This window comes from Alligator mississippiensis, chromosome 3 (assembly GCF_030867095.1).
Source record: "Alligator mississippiensis isolate rAllMis1 chromosome 3, rAllMis1, whole genome shotgun sequence".
Lineage (NCBI taxonomy): Eukaryota > Metazoa > Chordata > Crocodylia > Alligatoridae > Alligator > Alligator mississippiensis.
The window spans coordinates 303,691,094-303,704,571 of NC_081826.1; the positions used below are offsets into that span (position 1 = coordinate 303,691,094).

The window sequence follows — 13,478 nt, forward strand, 5'->3', positions numbered from 1 at the left end:
GCTTGCTTGTCATACCCCAAAGTTCCCCCACGCAGTAGTGCAGCACCACGCACGTTCTCCCCCGCGGGGTGGGAGGTGGTGGGTCTGACTGGCAGCAGGACTGGAATTGGTGCAGTTTCTCTCGCCTTTGCCTTCCAGCTCGCCCCATCCTGCAGACACCCGAAGCAAAAGTCTGGGGTGGGAGCCAGGTGCCAACAGCTGGGGGTTGGGTTTAAAGCCGTGTGCCAGGTAGTGTGGTGTGGGCCAGGTGCTCTTTCTTGGCTGAGTGGGTTAGGTGCCTCACCGGCAGAGGTTTTGGGGGCTATGGCATTAGAGCCAAGCCGGGGTGGGGACAGGTGCTGGAAACAAGTGCTTGTCGCACACGGCCACGGAACAAGACTGGGCTCAGCTCTGCAAGACAAGGCGGCACCTGCTGCGGTGATGCCTGATGCCCGCTAGCGCTTCCTCACAGGTAGGAGTTGCCTGGGGCCCGCGCAGCCCGGCAGCTGCGGGACCGCGTACCTTCCTGCGGCTGGGGTGCGCCGAGAGCCGCAGCGGCCCCTGCCTGCCGCTGAGGACGCCGCTGGCGGACGGGGAGGGCAGAGTCTGTAGTCCCGGTCCCTCCGCCCGCCCCGGGGGCAGAGCTAGACCCGGCGCGCACTGCCCTGCGGCCGGGCGGGCAGCGGCAGGAGCGGGGGGCGGTTGGGGCCCGGGAGCTCTTCCTAGGGGCCTGGGCGGGATCCGCCGGGCCGCCCTCGGGTCCCGGCTCGGCGGCGGGGCGGGGCAGCGCTGGGCGGTTGCGGCCACGGGGCCCGGTCTGTGCGGCGGAGCCCGGCGGCCCGTGCGGAGCCGTCTCCCTGCGTGCCCGAGGCTCTCGTCCAGTGAAAAGCCGAGCGCGGGCCGGCGCGGCACGTGACCGGAGGGGGCGCTGGAGGCGGGAGTAGTGTGCGCTGCGGGGAGCGCCGGGCTCCTGGCCGCCTGTGCGGGCTGGGCGTGCCCCGTGTCCCCGCGCTTTGTTCGTCCCCGTTTTCGTGTTGTTAAACCCCCGCTTTCTCTGAGCTGCTCCGTGGGGTGCTGTCCCTCGGGGGCCTGGGGCCCTGCTTTGCTGGGGCCGGGGGTGTTTTGGGAGCCGTTGGCTGAGACCTGCCCTCGGTCCGAGTCCTGGCCTGGGAGTGCTGTTAATTGCCCGCGTTAATTGCCTCGAGTCGGGGCGGGTCTTTCCGCCGCGGTGCCTGGTCTCCGAGGAGAAGGGCTGCGGGGCCTGGGTGCGAGGAGTGTCCCCTGTGCCGCCTGGGCCTTCCCCTGGGCGCCGGCCCCTGCGTGCCCTGGGCCGTGGCCCGAGGTGCCCCAGGCGCACCTGGCCTGTCCTGCCTGGGGCCCGGGGGGCGGGCGCGGGAGGCTTGACACTGCGGGTGCCGGGAGCCAGCTGCGGCCGGCTGGTGTCGGGGCCTGGCAGAAATGCGACTCGTGCGGGGTGGGGGTGAGCAGTCCCGCTGTGGGGCGGCGTCCTGAGCTCTGCGCTCGCAGGCCGCCGTTTTGCAGCAGGGGCCTGCGGTGCCCGGGGCTGCTTCTGCCTGTGGCCCCGGAGAGCGTCTGCCCTTGTGTGTCAGCCGCTCCTAAACTCCTTTGTGCTGTGCTGGGTTAACTGTTGTGTTTAATGCTAGTTTACTAGCTGCAGCCCCCAAAACGCTAGGAATTACATTTTTATTCCAGAAGTATTTATTGAAGTCCAGGAGTTTTAGGTACCCTTTGAGTGCGTACTCTAACACAGCGTCAGCACTTATTTCAGGTGCAGGGCCACTCACCAAGTGGTGGCACGTGTTGCAGCCCTGCCCCTGGCTCGGTGCCCTGCCCCTTGGTCGCCGTCCTGTGGCTGCGAGTCCTATCCCGTAACCCTGACCTTTGCCACTGGAAGTCCCTCTCTTTGCTCCCTGGAAACACTCCTTTCAGGAAAGGGTTTTGTCATCTCAGAAGCAGAAAAATACCGAGTTATATTCTAAAAAGAGAACATCTACAACAACGACTAATTTTATTAAAAAAATTTAAAAAGCAGTAATTTGATTTCAAGAGTCACTCTTGTGCTCCCGGGGCACTGGCAACCCATCCACCCTGAGCTTCTCTGAGCGCAGCCAGGCTTCCAGAAACCGGTGCACCATTGGATCCAGCAGGTGCAGCCTGTGAGCTGGGGCTGCAGCCGTGCAGCTAGCACCCTGCCTGGGCAGCCTTGAGGGAAACAGCTGCTGCGGAGGGAAGCACCCGCCCCCTGCGACTCGGGGGCTGTGCAATGCCCAGCAGCTCGTATTGGCAGGCTCTGCTGAGGGGTGTGGGGGGGGGAAGCAGTGAGGGGCCTGATCTCCCTTCTTCCCCCTCCCCCAGCCTGAGTGCAGGCTCCAGAGCACTCTGTTTGTTTCGTTAAGCATTGGGATTAGCTGCCGAGATAACCCACCGGAGCGCTGTGGAGAGACGGAATAAGCCTCTGGAAGGGGAAAACTTATAGAGGGGATGACTGGTTCCTATGGAGAGGGTGCAGGGTGGAATAGAGCTGCTTCTGTAACTCTTTGGGTGGGAGTTGTTCTGCCCTCGGTGCTGTGAGGATTGTAAGTGGAGTTGCTTGTAAGGTTTTTTTGGTTGTGGTGGGGTTGGTTGGCCTTTCTGCCAAAGTTTCTAGGGTTTGAGAAGCAAGTGTAATGAAGAGACCTAGAGCTGATGAGTTGTGGAGGGTAGAGGAGGGAGCAAGAGGCTGGGTTTGTGTTTCTGGATTCCCTGTGGTGAGGCCTCTGCCCCTGTGCCCTTAGCTGCCTTGGAGCGGGACATGGTCACAGCCCGGGGGAGGTGCAAGCTTCCTTGGATCGTTGTGGGGTTGTCTTTGATTTGTCAGTTTGTTGCAAGGCACAGGGATGGCTTCTGGGAGCTTGGAGACACTGGGTGGTGGGGCCTGGATGCCTGTGTATGCTGCTTGGGAGGGATTTCAGTCTGGTCTTGATTGACCCTGTGGGCTTCATGGCTTGTTTTCTCTTTCAGGATCCTGGCTGTTGTGGAGAGACTTTGGGTTGGAGATGGATGCAAAGAAGTGGAGGCGTGCCATGGTGATGGAGGATAGAGCAGGAGGAGTAGCGTGATGGAAGGTGGACTTACCTCAAGCGGGGGTGGTGTTTTGAGTGGGGGTGTCTGGGTGGGCTGGGAAGTCCCTGCTCTGGGTTGGTGTCCTGAGCTGCATGCTCCCAGGGCAGGGCTACTCAAGCGGAGGGCCATGGCACCCAGGAGTGCCTCTGAGATGAGTGGTGTACGGCTGGGCTGGCTTGGCCCAGAGTTGCTCTGAGTCTGTGCAAAGATCTCCAGGTTACGGTGGGACAGAGGATTGGGTCTCTGCCTGGCTGTACCTGTTGCCACATGCCTCCTTTCAGTGCTGGGAATTGCATTTATGTCTCATCTCTCTGGGTGTCACTGGTGTCTGTCTTTGTACTTCTGTTCTTAAAAATCACTGCAGCACTTGTTACTTTGTTCTTCCCAGGACTGAAAGGAGGGTTGTGTTTGCATTTAAATTGATCCCCTCACTTGGGAGGGGTGTAGCTGCAGCCCCCTGCGGTTTGTTAGTGGGGCCAGTCCAAGCTGCTGTTGTACCCCTGGTTGGGAGGGAGGGGGTGCTGTCCCGTTGGTGCTGTGAGACCTGCGCATAGCGCTGCAAGTGTTAATTGCTGTTCATTTTTGGTGGTGTGGACATGTTTGGCAAGGTGATCAAAGTCTGGTCCTGAGTGGAGAAGAGCTGAGTAAGAGGTGAAGATCCCTGGAGCTGGTATGGTGTGGAAGGCGTTGGAGATGGCCCGAAGCCATGCTCATGTGATCACCTGGAGCGAGGTATTTGCTTCTTGCGGGTTGCAGCTCTGGACGGACAGATCCTGCAGCTGGTAAGGGGTTGCTTGGAGCAGTGTGGGGCTAATTGCTAGACTCAGACATTCATGCTTTGCCCTTTGATGTTTTTCATGCTGAGTCTTTTCTTTTGCGTCCTCAGCAGGTGCCTGCATCGTATCTGGGAAAGGGATGGCAAGCATGAGGACTGACGGCGCACAAGGACTGAAAGTGCAGCTTGATGCCAGGTGTGGTGAGTGCTGGGTCTCGGGGCTGAGGCCTTCCCCCTGCTGTCTGCCTACCCTGTGCGTGCCCATAGCAGCGTGTTGAGGTGCTCCCTTGGTCAGATGTGTGGGGTGGGAGTTCCCCCAGTGGTTCCCTTTGACTGTGTTTTGTTCTTCCACTTGGGGTGAATACCTGTTCTCTGTATTCCAGGGTCCTGGTGTTCCTGGAAGGAAAGGGTGAGGGCACAGGGACCGGAGCAGAGCAGCGGTAACGGAACCAGAGGATCAGGATGCTAGAAGGTGTTTCGTGTTTGGGATGGTGGGTGTCTGGTGTGCGGGCCGGGCCCTGCTCCCGCCGCCACGTGCGGGTCGGGAGGGGCGATCTGCGGCCCGTCTTTCGCGCACAGGAGCTGTGGCCAGCAGCCTGGGCACGCGGGGTTGGAGAGAGCAGGCGGCGAGCTAGAGTTAGTCACAAACGCGTAGCGGTTGATTGAAAAGATTGTTTACTTACACCCAAAGATGGTAGTGGTGTAGGCTGGACAGGTTTCCAGGCTCAGCTCCCGCTTAGATCCTCGCTAGAGGAGCATGACAAATTCGATTGCTCCCATGGAGTTGTTTAGGCTCCACGGGTCCGGTTCGGTTTCTTGGTTCTCCGGAGTTGTTTAGGCTCCGCGGGTTCGAAGGGTTCCCTGGAGATGCTTAAGCTTCGCGGGTTCGAAGTTTACAGGAAAGGGATGTGTCTCTAGCGGGTTATGGAATAGAGAAAATCCCACACAATTTACTGATTTGTTTTGATGCACTGGCTGGGGGAGTAGTTAGCTGATTGCACGATTTCACAATGATTACACACTTAATTCATACAACACAATTTTATTTTAAAACTCTTTGCTACGCATATAATACTGCTTAGCCTTAAGAAACACCACAAACATTAAAAACACAATAATTACATATATCAGAAACAATGCTCCAAATGCACTTCCTTCCCAAACAATACTATAAGAATTAGTGTTACAAAAACAACTACAATTACAACTAAAAGTTAAATTTGAATCAATACTATTATTTTTCATATTGTACTTACAATCCTAGAATTCCGAGAAGCCAAATACCAAAATATGGTTTCATTCCTCAGTAGTACAATTTAATGGGTTGGCCTCAGTAGTACGGTTCAATGGGCTCGCCTCAGCAATACGATTCAATGAGCTGGGCTCAGTAGTGATAGGACTAAGTCCCTTTCCTTCAGTCCCTTTCGGGCGCTCTGCAGCTTCAGCGTGAACTAAGAGATTCGTGTTCATGGAGAAGTTGGTTCAGGTGATCAGTCTGATCCGGGCTACACTTGTGATTCTTCCTTCATTGTTCTGCAAGTGAAGTGACCTCCAAATTGGGACAGTAACTTACAGTTTTTATTGAGCGAGCTGCTGTCAATGGGCTCCTCCTACTCAAGCCTGTCACTACTCCCAAATTTGGGCTCGGATCTTACTCAACAGATTCTTTTGCCTTTGTTGAGCATTTTAAATTACCTTTGGGAAACTTCCATATCACTTCAAATGCCCTTTTCTTACCAATCTGGTCAAAATGCCTTGGGGTTTGATCTCTCGGAACTCAGGATATTTGCTCTCTTTGTAAAAGACTTCTAAAGATAAAATTCAAATTAAGACTTTAAACAAAGTCAGGGCCTCTTGCACGTAGTACAAAAACAATGACTTAGGTAAGGAGATAAATCTTATCTTCTTCCTGAAACTGGCTAATGGGCAACCTTTACAAACATTCAGACTATTTCATTCAATATGACAGGATACGTCTGGGATTGCGATCGGCGACAGGGAGAGGCTAGAAGCGAAAGCTCCGTAGGTTCGGTTATTAAGCCTCTATTGCCTGCTTAGGGGAGGCGTGTCGGGTCCGCAGCGCTTGGAGATCTTCACACAGAGTCTCTCTCTCTCTCTTCCTCCCTCCTCCGACTTGGGCGGAAGCTACCCAAGCCTTTTGTATGGCTAGCAAGCCAATAGCTAGCTGCCACGTGTGCCTACATTGGAACTGGCCAATAATATGGCGCGAATCCAAATACAAATGGCGGGAACTCCTTTGCAACGTGCATCGCTAGTATGCAAAAGAAATGCACCCTGCAAAGAAGCTGTAATTTGGCGGGAAATCCCCCATTACACCAGAGTTCTCTCCCGCAGCAGAGAACTCTATCGTGCAAAGAAAGCTACAATCGGCGGGAAAATAATTTAGCGCTGCTGAAGCACGCGCAAACAAAAACCACAACTTTTGGGTTGTGACATCTGGGTGTGATGGGAAGGCTCAGGCAGGGTGTTGTGGAGATCAAAGTTTCCCTCCTCTCTTGTGGTGGCATGCTCTGGCCAGGGGTCCCTCATCTGGCTCTACATGAGGCTTGAGTATCTGTGCCTGTCCCTGCTACTAGCCATTTTGGCTCTCTGAGCTGGGTTTGGTCCAACATTTGAGTGCTGGTGTCTGGCCCTGTCCAGGGTTCGCTGGAACAAGATGGTGCGTGTCTGCCTAGCTGCTTGTCTTGCCACAGGCTCTCCCACTGGTGCCGGGAACGGCTTGTCCTGTGTCTGTATGCGTTTCTGTTTGTCTTGTTGTCTTCCATGTCACTGCAGCGTTTCTCTGCTCTTCCCAGAACTTGCAGGAGACCTGTGTTTGCACATCTAAATTGCTTCCCTTGCTTGCAAGGGGAGAGCCCGGAGAGGGCTGTGCCTGCACCCTTGCCGCTACGGGCGGGGGGGAGGGGGGTAAAAAAAAAAAAAAAAATGTTACCTGTGGGGTCTTGGCAGGGAGGGTCTGCTGCCCCCAGTGCCGTGAGGCCTCTGAGTTGTTAACAGTGGCAAGTGTCTTCCTGTGTTTTGTCTGTGTCCAGAGGAGCCACCTTGCCAAGGCTTCAGGCACTGAAGACGAGGTGAAGAGCCGCAGAGATGGTGGAGGAGGAAACGGGCAGCTGTCTCGTGACTTCCCAGTTTGTGTGGTGTGAGGCCTCTGCCCCTGTGACGTCACCTGTGTGGAGCCTGCGGTGGGTTTGAGCTTCCTTGGAGCGGTGCGATGTCTTTGTCTTCCTGTCTGACCACTTGTTGTGCACTTGTTCTTTCATGTTTCCAGGAGCTGTTGTGTGTGTATCTTTGCAGGTCATGCTGTGTGTACGGTGGTTTCTGTGATACATCACGTTTTGAGTGCCTGTGACTATCCAGCTCCGGGAGGCCGCAGACAAGCCTTTGAGAGCTCGGGTAGTGAGTAGGGGGGCTGGATGTGTGTGCTGGAGGATGGGAGAGGAGCTTTCCCCGTCTCTGACTTTGTGCCCTTGCAGCCCCTCTTTGGGCTGACAATGTTTCTGCTCTTCTTCCAGAAGCCTGTATGCATCTTGTGGGGGAAGAGGGACACAGGGAGTTCTGTGCCATGCTGGTGGAAGAGGAAGGAAAACAATGCTTAAAGGTGGGTGTGGTTAGAGTGTGTGTGGGGGAGTGGTGAGCATTGTTTGCCCTGGGGTTTTTGGGGTGGGGGGGGGAACCCCTAATGTCTGATAGATAGTGTCTTGAGCTTCTTGTTTCCAGCAGGGTTTTGGCCTCCTGGGTTGCCCCAGAGCTGGGTGGTGTAAGCCTGGGTTGGGTTTAGGCTGCCTGTGAGTCCTTGTTCTTTTGTAAAGGCTGAAAATAGTCTTTAAGTATACAGATGGTTTCAGGGTTTGCCCCTGGCATGTGAGTGCAGATCTTGGCCTTGTGTGCTGAGGCAGAGGAGCGGGTGCTTGTGTCCCTGCCTGTGCTGCCACTGGCCTCCTTTCAGTTGTGGGAACTGCACTTTGTTCTGTCTCTCTGGGTTTGTCACTGGTGTTTCTTTCTAGTTTGATTTTTAAAATCACTGCAGCACTTTTTATTCTTCCTTTGCTTTTCCCAGATCTGGAAAGAGGGCCATGTTGGCACCTAAATTGATGCCCTGCTTTGGGGAGGGGCTTGACTGCACCCTGCCTGCCTTGTTTGGGGGGGTTGGCAGTGTGCTGCTTCTGGAGCCCTGGCCGGGGGGGGGAGGGGTCTTCACTTCACTACAATGAGAGATGAGTGCTCTTCCATGTAGTAATTGCTTGTTGTTTTGGGGTGATGCCAATGTTTGGACTGTGAACAGAGGCGAGCCGAGGTAGAGGTAAAGCGACCTAGAGCCACAACGTTTTGGGAGGTGGAAGACACAGGGGACTGCGCTCCGATGGTGACTTCTGGGTCACTTGGAAGGAAGGCCTCTGTCCTTTTGCTGGAGTTGTGTGCATGAGCAGAGCGTGCAGTGAGTAAGATGTTACTTGGAGTGGTGTGGGATTGTGTTCCGGTGGGGCAGTTGTTTGTCCTTTGCCCTTCTGTTTGGTAGTGAAGTTGCCTGTGTGCCCTCAGGAGGTGCCTGTGTACCCTGTGCAGAGAGGAAGGCAATCGGGGACAAGGCTGGGCTGGAGAAGGAGCAGAATTATGCTAGTTTGGGTGAGTGTTGTCTCTAAGGGCTGAGGCTTCTGTCATGGCTGGGGTGGGTCTTGGCCAGGCACCATTTGGGGAACTTTGAACTGGGTGGGTGGGGTGGGAATTGTACTTGGTGGTCCCTTCTTCTGTTCACTTGTGCCTTTTGGGGTGAATGGCCTGTTTTGTCTCTTGTAGGATCCTGCCCTGCGTGGAGGGAAATGAATGCCGGTTCAGGGAGTGGAGCCAAGCAGTGCCCATGGAGGCGGAAGCAGGAGGAATTGAATGCCGTGAGGTGTGTTGGCGCTGCATGGGCAGATCCAGTAGTTGGTAAGAGCTTGCTTGGAGTAATCTGGGGTTGTGTGAGTCTGGTAGTTGTTTCTGCTTTGCACTTTGTAGTTCTTTGTGTTGGGGTTTTTCCTTTGTGCCTGCAGCAGGTGCGTGCCTCTGGAGTTAAGGGGGGATGGCAGGCAGGGACACGTGACGGCTGGTGTTGCAGCGCGATGCCGGCTGTGGCGGGTGCTGGCTTTCAGGGCTGAGGCCCTCCCCCTGCTGTCTGCCTACCCTGTGCAGTGTGTCGAGGTGCTCCCTTGGCTGCATGTGTGGGGTGGGAATTTTCCCAGCGGTTCCCTTGTCCCGTGTTTTGTTCTTTTGCTTGTGGTGAATGCTTCTTCTCTGTTCTCTTGAGGGTCCTGGCGTGTGTGGAAGGAAAGGGTGAGGACACTGGAGCAGAGCAGTGGTAATGGAGCCAGAGGATCAGGATGCTAGAAGGTGTTTTGTGTTTGGGAAGGGGGGGGGGAGGGGTTGTCTGGGTGTGGTGGGAAGGCTGAGGCAGGGAGTTGTGGGGTTTGAGGTTCCCTTCTTCCTTCGTGGTGGCATGCTGTGGTCAGGGGTCCCTCATCTGGCTCTACATGAGGCTTGAGCATCCCTGCCAGCCCCTGCCACTAGTTGTTTTGGGTCCTTCAGCTGGGTTAGCTCCAATATATGGGTGCTGGTGTCTGGCCCTGTTCAGGTTGTGCTGGGCCGCAAGTGTTTTGTCTGAGTTACTGCCTAGCTGTTTGTATTGCCACAGGCTCTGCCACCAGTGCTGGGAACAGCTTGTCCTGTGTCTGTGTGCCTTTCTGTTTGTCTTATTGTCTTCAAAGTTGCTGCAGCCTTTGTCTGCTCTTCCCAGAGTTGGCAGCAGACCTGTGTTTGCACATCTAAATTGCTTCCTTCGCTTGGTAGGGGAAAGGCCTGAGAGCGCTCTGTCTGCACCCTCACAGCTATGGGGGGTGGTGGTTTAAAAAAAATAAAAATAAAAAGGTGCCCGTGGGGTCTTGGCAGGGAGGGGCCACTGTCCCCAGTGCGGTGAGGCCTCTTTGTTGTTGATAGTGGCAATTGTCTTTTCTTTGTCTCTGTATGTGTGTGGAGGAGCCATCTTCTGAAGGCTTGAGGGCTGTGAAGCAGACACTGTGAAGATGAAGTGAAGAGTCCCAGAGATGGTGCATGAGGAAATGGGCAGCCTTGTCATGACTTCCTGACTTGCGTGATGTGAGGCCTCTTCTCCTGTGGCATGACCTGGCTGGACTCCTGGGGTGGGTCTGAGCTGTCTTGCAACAGTGTGATGTGTTTGTCTTCCTGCCTGACCACTTCTTCCACACTTGTTCTTTCATGTTTCTAGGAGGTTTTGTGTGTGTAGCTTCGCAGGCGGTGCATCTCTGCTCCCACTTCCTGCTGTGAGGACACCTGGATAAGGAGCAGCATGATTGTGGCTGGCTGTGGTGAGTACTGCCTATTGGAGATGAGGGCTCTCCTGTGGTGGCTGTCCCTTGTGTAGGTTAGCTGAGTCCTTGATTGCCTGTGAATATGCACCTCAGGCTGGCCACAGGCATGCCTTTGTGAGCAGAGTTAGTGGATAGCGGGGCTGGATGTCTGCTGGGGGTTTGGAGAGGGGAACGTCCCTTATCTCCGAGTCGGTGCCCTTGCAGTCCCTCGGTGCGCTGATGAGGTTTTGTTCGTTTTTTCCAGCGGCCTCAATGTTGTGGGGGAGAGGAATAGAAGTGAGTTTTCTACGGTGGTGGTAGAAGATGGAGGAACTGGATCCCGAAAGGTGGGCTGGGTTAAAGTGGGAGGCTGGGTTGCGTTTTCCCTGGTCATATTTGGGTGGGGGAGGAAACCCCTAGTGTGTGATGGGGTCTGGAGCTCTGTGCTGTCTGGGGAGTGATGCTGAAGCAGGGAACTGTGGCCCTTAGGGATGCTGCAGAGCAGGGGGTCTAAGCCTGATTTTGGTTTAGCTTGGGGTTGAGTCCTGACTGCTTGTAAAGGCTGGAAATTGTCCTTGAGTATATTAGGGGTTTCAGTGTTTGCCCCTGGCTTCTGGGTGCAGATGACGGCATTGGATGTGCCGGGGCAGAGGAGCGGGTGCGTGCGTGGCTGCCTCTGCCTGGCTGTTGCTGCTGCCACTGGTCTCCCTTCAGTTCTGGGAAGTGCACTCTGTCCTATGTCTCTGGGTGTGTCACTGGTGTTTCTTTCTACTTTGATATCTAAAATCACAGCAGCACTTCTTTCTTTGCTCTTCCCAGAGCTGGAAGGATAGGTGTGTTTGCATGTAAATTGATCCCCTCCTTTGGGTGGGCTTTGACTGCACCCTGTGTGCCTCATATGCGGGTGGGGGTGTTATGCTTTTGGTGTCCTAGATTGCGGGGGGCATTGTGTCTGTGCTGTCAGTACTATGAGATGTGAATACTGTTGTGTGTAGTAATTGCTTGTTGTTTTGGGTGTGATGTCAATGTGTGGAGTGTGAGCAGAGAAGAGCTGAGGGGAAGAGGTGAAGAGACCTAGAGCCAGTGCTACGTAGAAGCAGGTGGTCATGCAGCCATGCTCACTTCTGGGTCACCTAGAGGGAGGCCTCTGCCCGTTTGGTGGAGCTGTGTGCATGGGCAGAGCCTGCAGTGGGTAAGATGTTACTTGGAGTGGTGTGGTGTGGTCTTCCCACTGGGCAGTTGCTTGTGTTTTGCCCTTTTGTTTTGCAGTGATGTTTCTTGTGTGCCCTCAGGAGGTCCCTGCGTCCCCTGTGTGGAGAGGACGGCAAGGAGGGATGAGAGTGCACTGGAGGAGGAGTGTGATGCCAGGTCCCATGAGTGCAGTCTCTTGGGGTGAGGCCCTTCTCACAGATGGATGGGTGCACCCTGGCCAGGCACGTCTTGGAGAGCTGTGAGCTGGGGCCTGGGTATGTGTGGTGTGAATTGTACCTGTGGGTTTCTTCTTCTGTTCACTTGTCCCCTCTGGGGTGACCTGCGTGTTCTGTCCCTTGCAGGGTCCTGACCTGTGCAGAGGGAAATGACTGCCGGTTGAAGGAGTGAAGCTGAGCAGCGCCCACGGAGGATGAAGCAGGAGGAACTCAATGCTGCACGGTGTGTCGGTGCTGGATGGGCAGGTCTGGCATTTGGTACGAAATGGCTCGGAGCAGTCTAGGGTTTTCGGAGCCTGGCAGTTAGTTTTTGTTTTGCTCTTTGTTGCTAGTTGTGCTGAGGTTTTTCCTTGGAAGCCTCAGCTGGTGCCAGTCTCCCGTATGGGGTGGGGATGGCAAGCAAGGATGCATGAGGGCTGGAGGAGAAGCGTGATGCCAAGTGTGGCAAGTGCTGGCGGTCAGGGGTGAGGCCTTTCCCCTTGTGTCTGTACCCTGTGTGTGCCCTTAGTAGTGGGGAGAGGTGCTCCCTTGGCTGGACGTGTAGGGTGGGAATGCCTCCACAAAGATCAGGACCCTGGACCGGAGTTCAGCCCAAGGAGCAGAAGTAAACGCAGGAGAAGGAAGCCACTGAGGAGAAGGGAGAGGGCGAAGGACTGGAGCAGAGCAGTGGTAAGGGAGCAAGACAAGCAGGATGCTGAAAGGTGCTGTGGGATGGTGGGGGTGTCTGTGTGTGGTGGGAAGGCCCTGGTGTGGGACGTTGTCATGAGTTCAATTAGTGCAAGCAGTTACGGTCAACCGGGGTGTTGCGGAACCTGAAGTTTCCCTCGTTTCTTGCGGTGGCTTGCTGTGGCCAGGGGTCCCTCATCTGGCTCTGCGTGAGGCTTGAGCATCCCCGCCTGCCCCTGCCGCTAGTTTTTTTGGCTCCCTGGGCTGGGTTTGGTCCAACATCTGGGTGCCGGTATCTGGCTTTCCCAGGTTTTGTTGGGGCAGGAGTTTGGTGTGCGTCTCTGTCTAGCCATTTGTCTTCTCACAGGCTCTCCCACCAGTGCCGGGAATGGCTTGTCCTGTGTCCGTGTGCTTTTCTGTTTGTCTCGTTGCGTTCAAAGTCGCTGCAGCATTTCTCTCCTCTTCCCAGAACTGGCAGGAGACCTGCGTTTGCACATCTAAATTGCTTCCTTTGCTTGCCAAGGGAAAGTCCCAAGTTGGCTCTGGCTGCACACTTACAGCTATGGGGGGCGGCGGTAAAATAAATTTGCTTGGGAGTGTTGGCAGGGAGGGTCCACTGTCCCCAGCGCTGTGAGGCCTCTGAGTTGTTGATAGTGGCCATTGCCTCTTTGTGAATGTGCGTGTGGAGGAGCCATCTTGCCAGGGCTTCAGGCTTGTGAAGCGGACACTTGGCAGAATAGGTGAAGAGACCCACAGGTGGCAGCGGAGGAAATGGGCAGCCCTTTCACGCCTTCCCATTTTGTCTCGTGTGAGGCCTCTGCCTCTGTGGCGTCACCTGTTTGGAGCCCGCGGCGGGTTGGAGCTTCCTCGGACCACCGCGACGTATTTGTCTTCTTGTCGGACCGCTTCTTCGCACTTGCTCTTTCATGTTTCCAGGTGGTTTTGTGCGTGTACCTTTTGCAGGTGGCGTGCCCCCTCCCCTTTCCAGCTGTGAGGTTGAGTGGAGCATGAGCCGCACGGTTGTGGCTGTGGCGAGTAGTGCCTGTAGGAGATGAGGGGTCTCCTGTGGTGGTTGTGCCGTATGTGTGGTGGTTGCTGTGATTGGTGACTCCTTGATTGCTGTGAATATGTGGCTCCGGGTGACCA

The 13,478-nt window shown here is 55.3% G+C and overlaps 1 long non-coding RNA gene across 32 annotated transcripts in view; it reads left to right on the plus strand.

Annotated features, from left to right (window-relative positions):
- The window catches only part of LOC132249688 (uncharacterized), a 49,969-nt gene that overhangs the window by 16,911 nt on the left and 19,580 nt on the right, over nt 1-13,478 (plus strand). For 5 of the 32 annotated variants that reach the window (XR_009461224.1, XR_009461226.1, XR_009461236.1 and 2 more), the window contains exons 1-15: nt 2,586-3,884; nt 3,989-4,078; nt 4,261-4,368; nt 6,931-7,080; nt 7,193-7,294; nt 7,411-7,496; nt 8,181-8,333; nt 8,438-8,521; nt 8,693-8,824; nt 9,183-9,265; nt 9,908-10,071; nt 10,158-10,257; nt 10,505-11,431; nt 11,532-11,705; nt 11,793-12,335. This is a non-coding gene — a long non-coding RNA (uncharacterized LOC132249688). The other 27 variants (XR_009461232.1, XR_009461230.1, XR_009461246.1 and 24 more) reach the window with 24 other exon arrangements.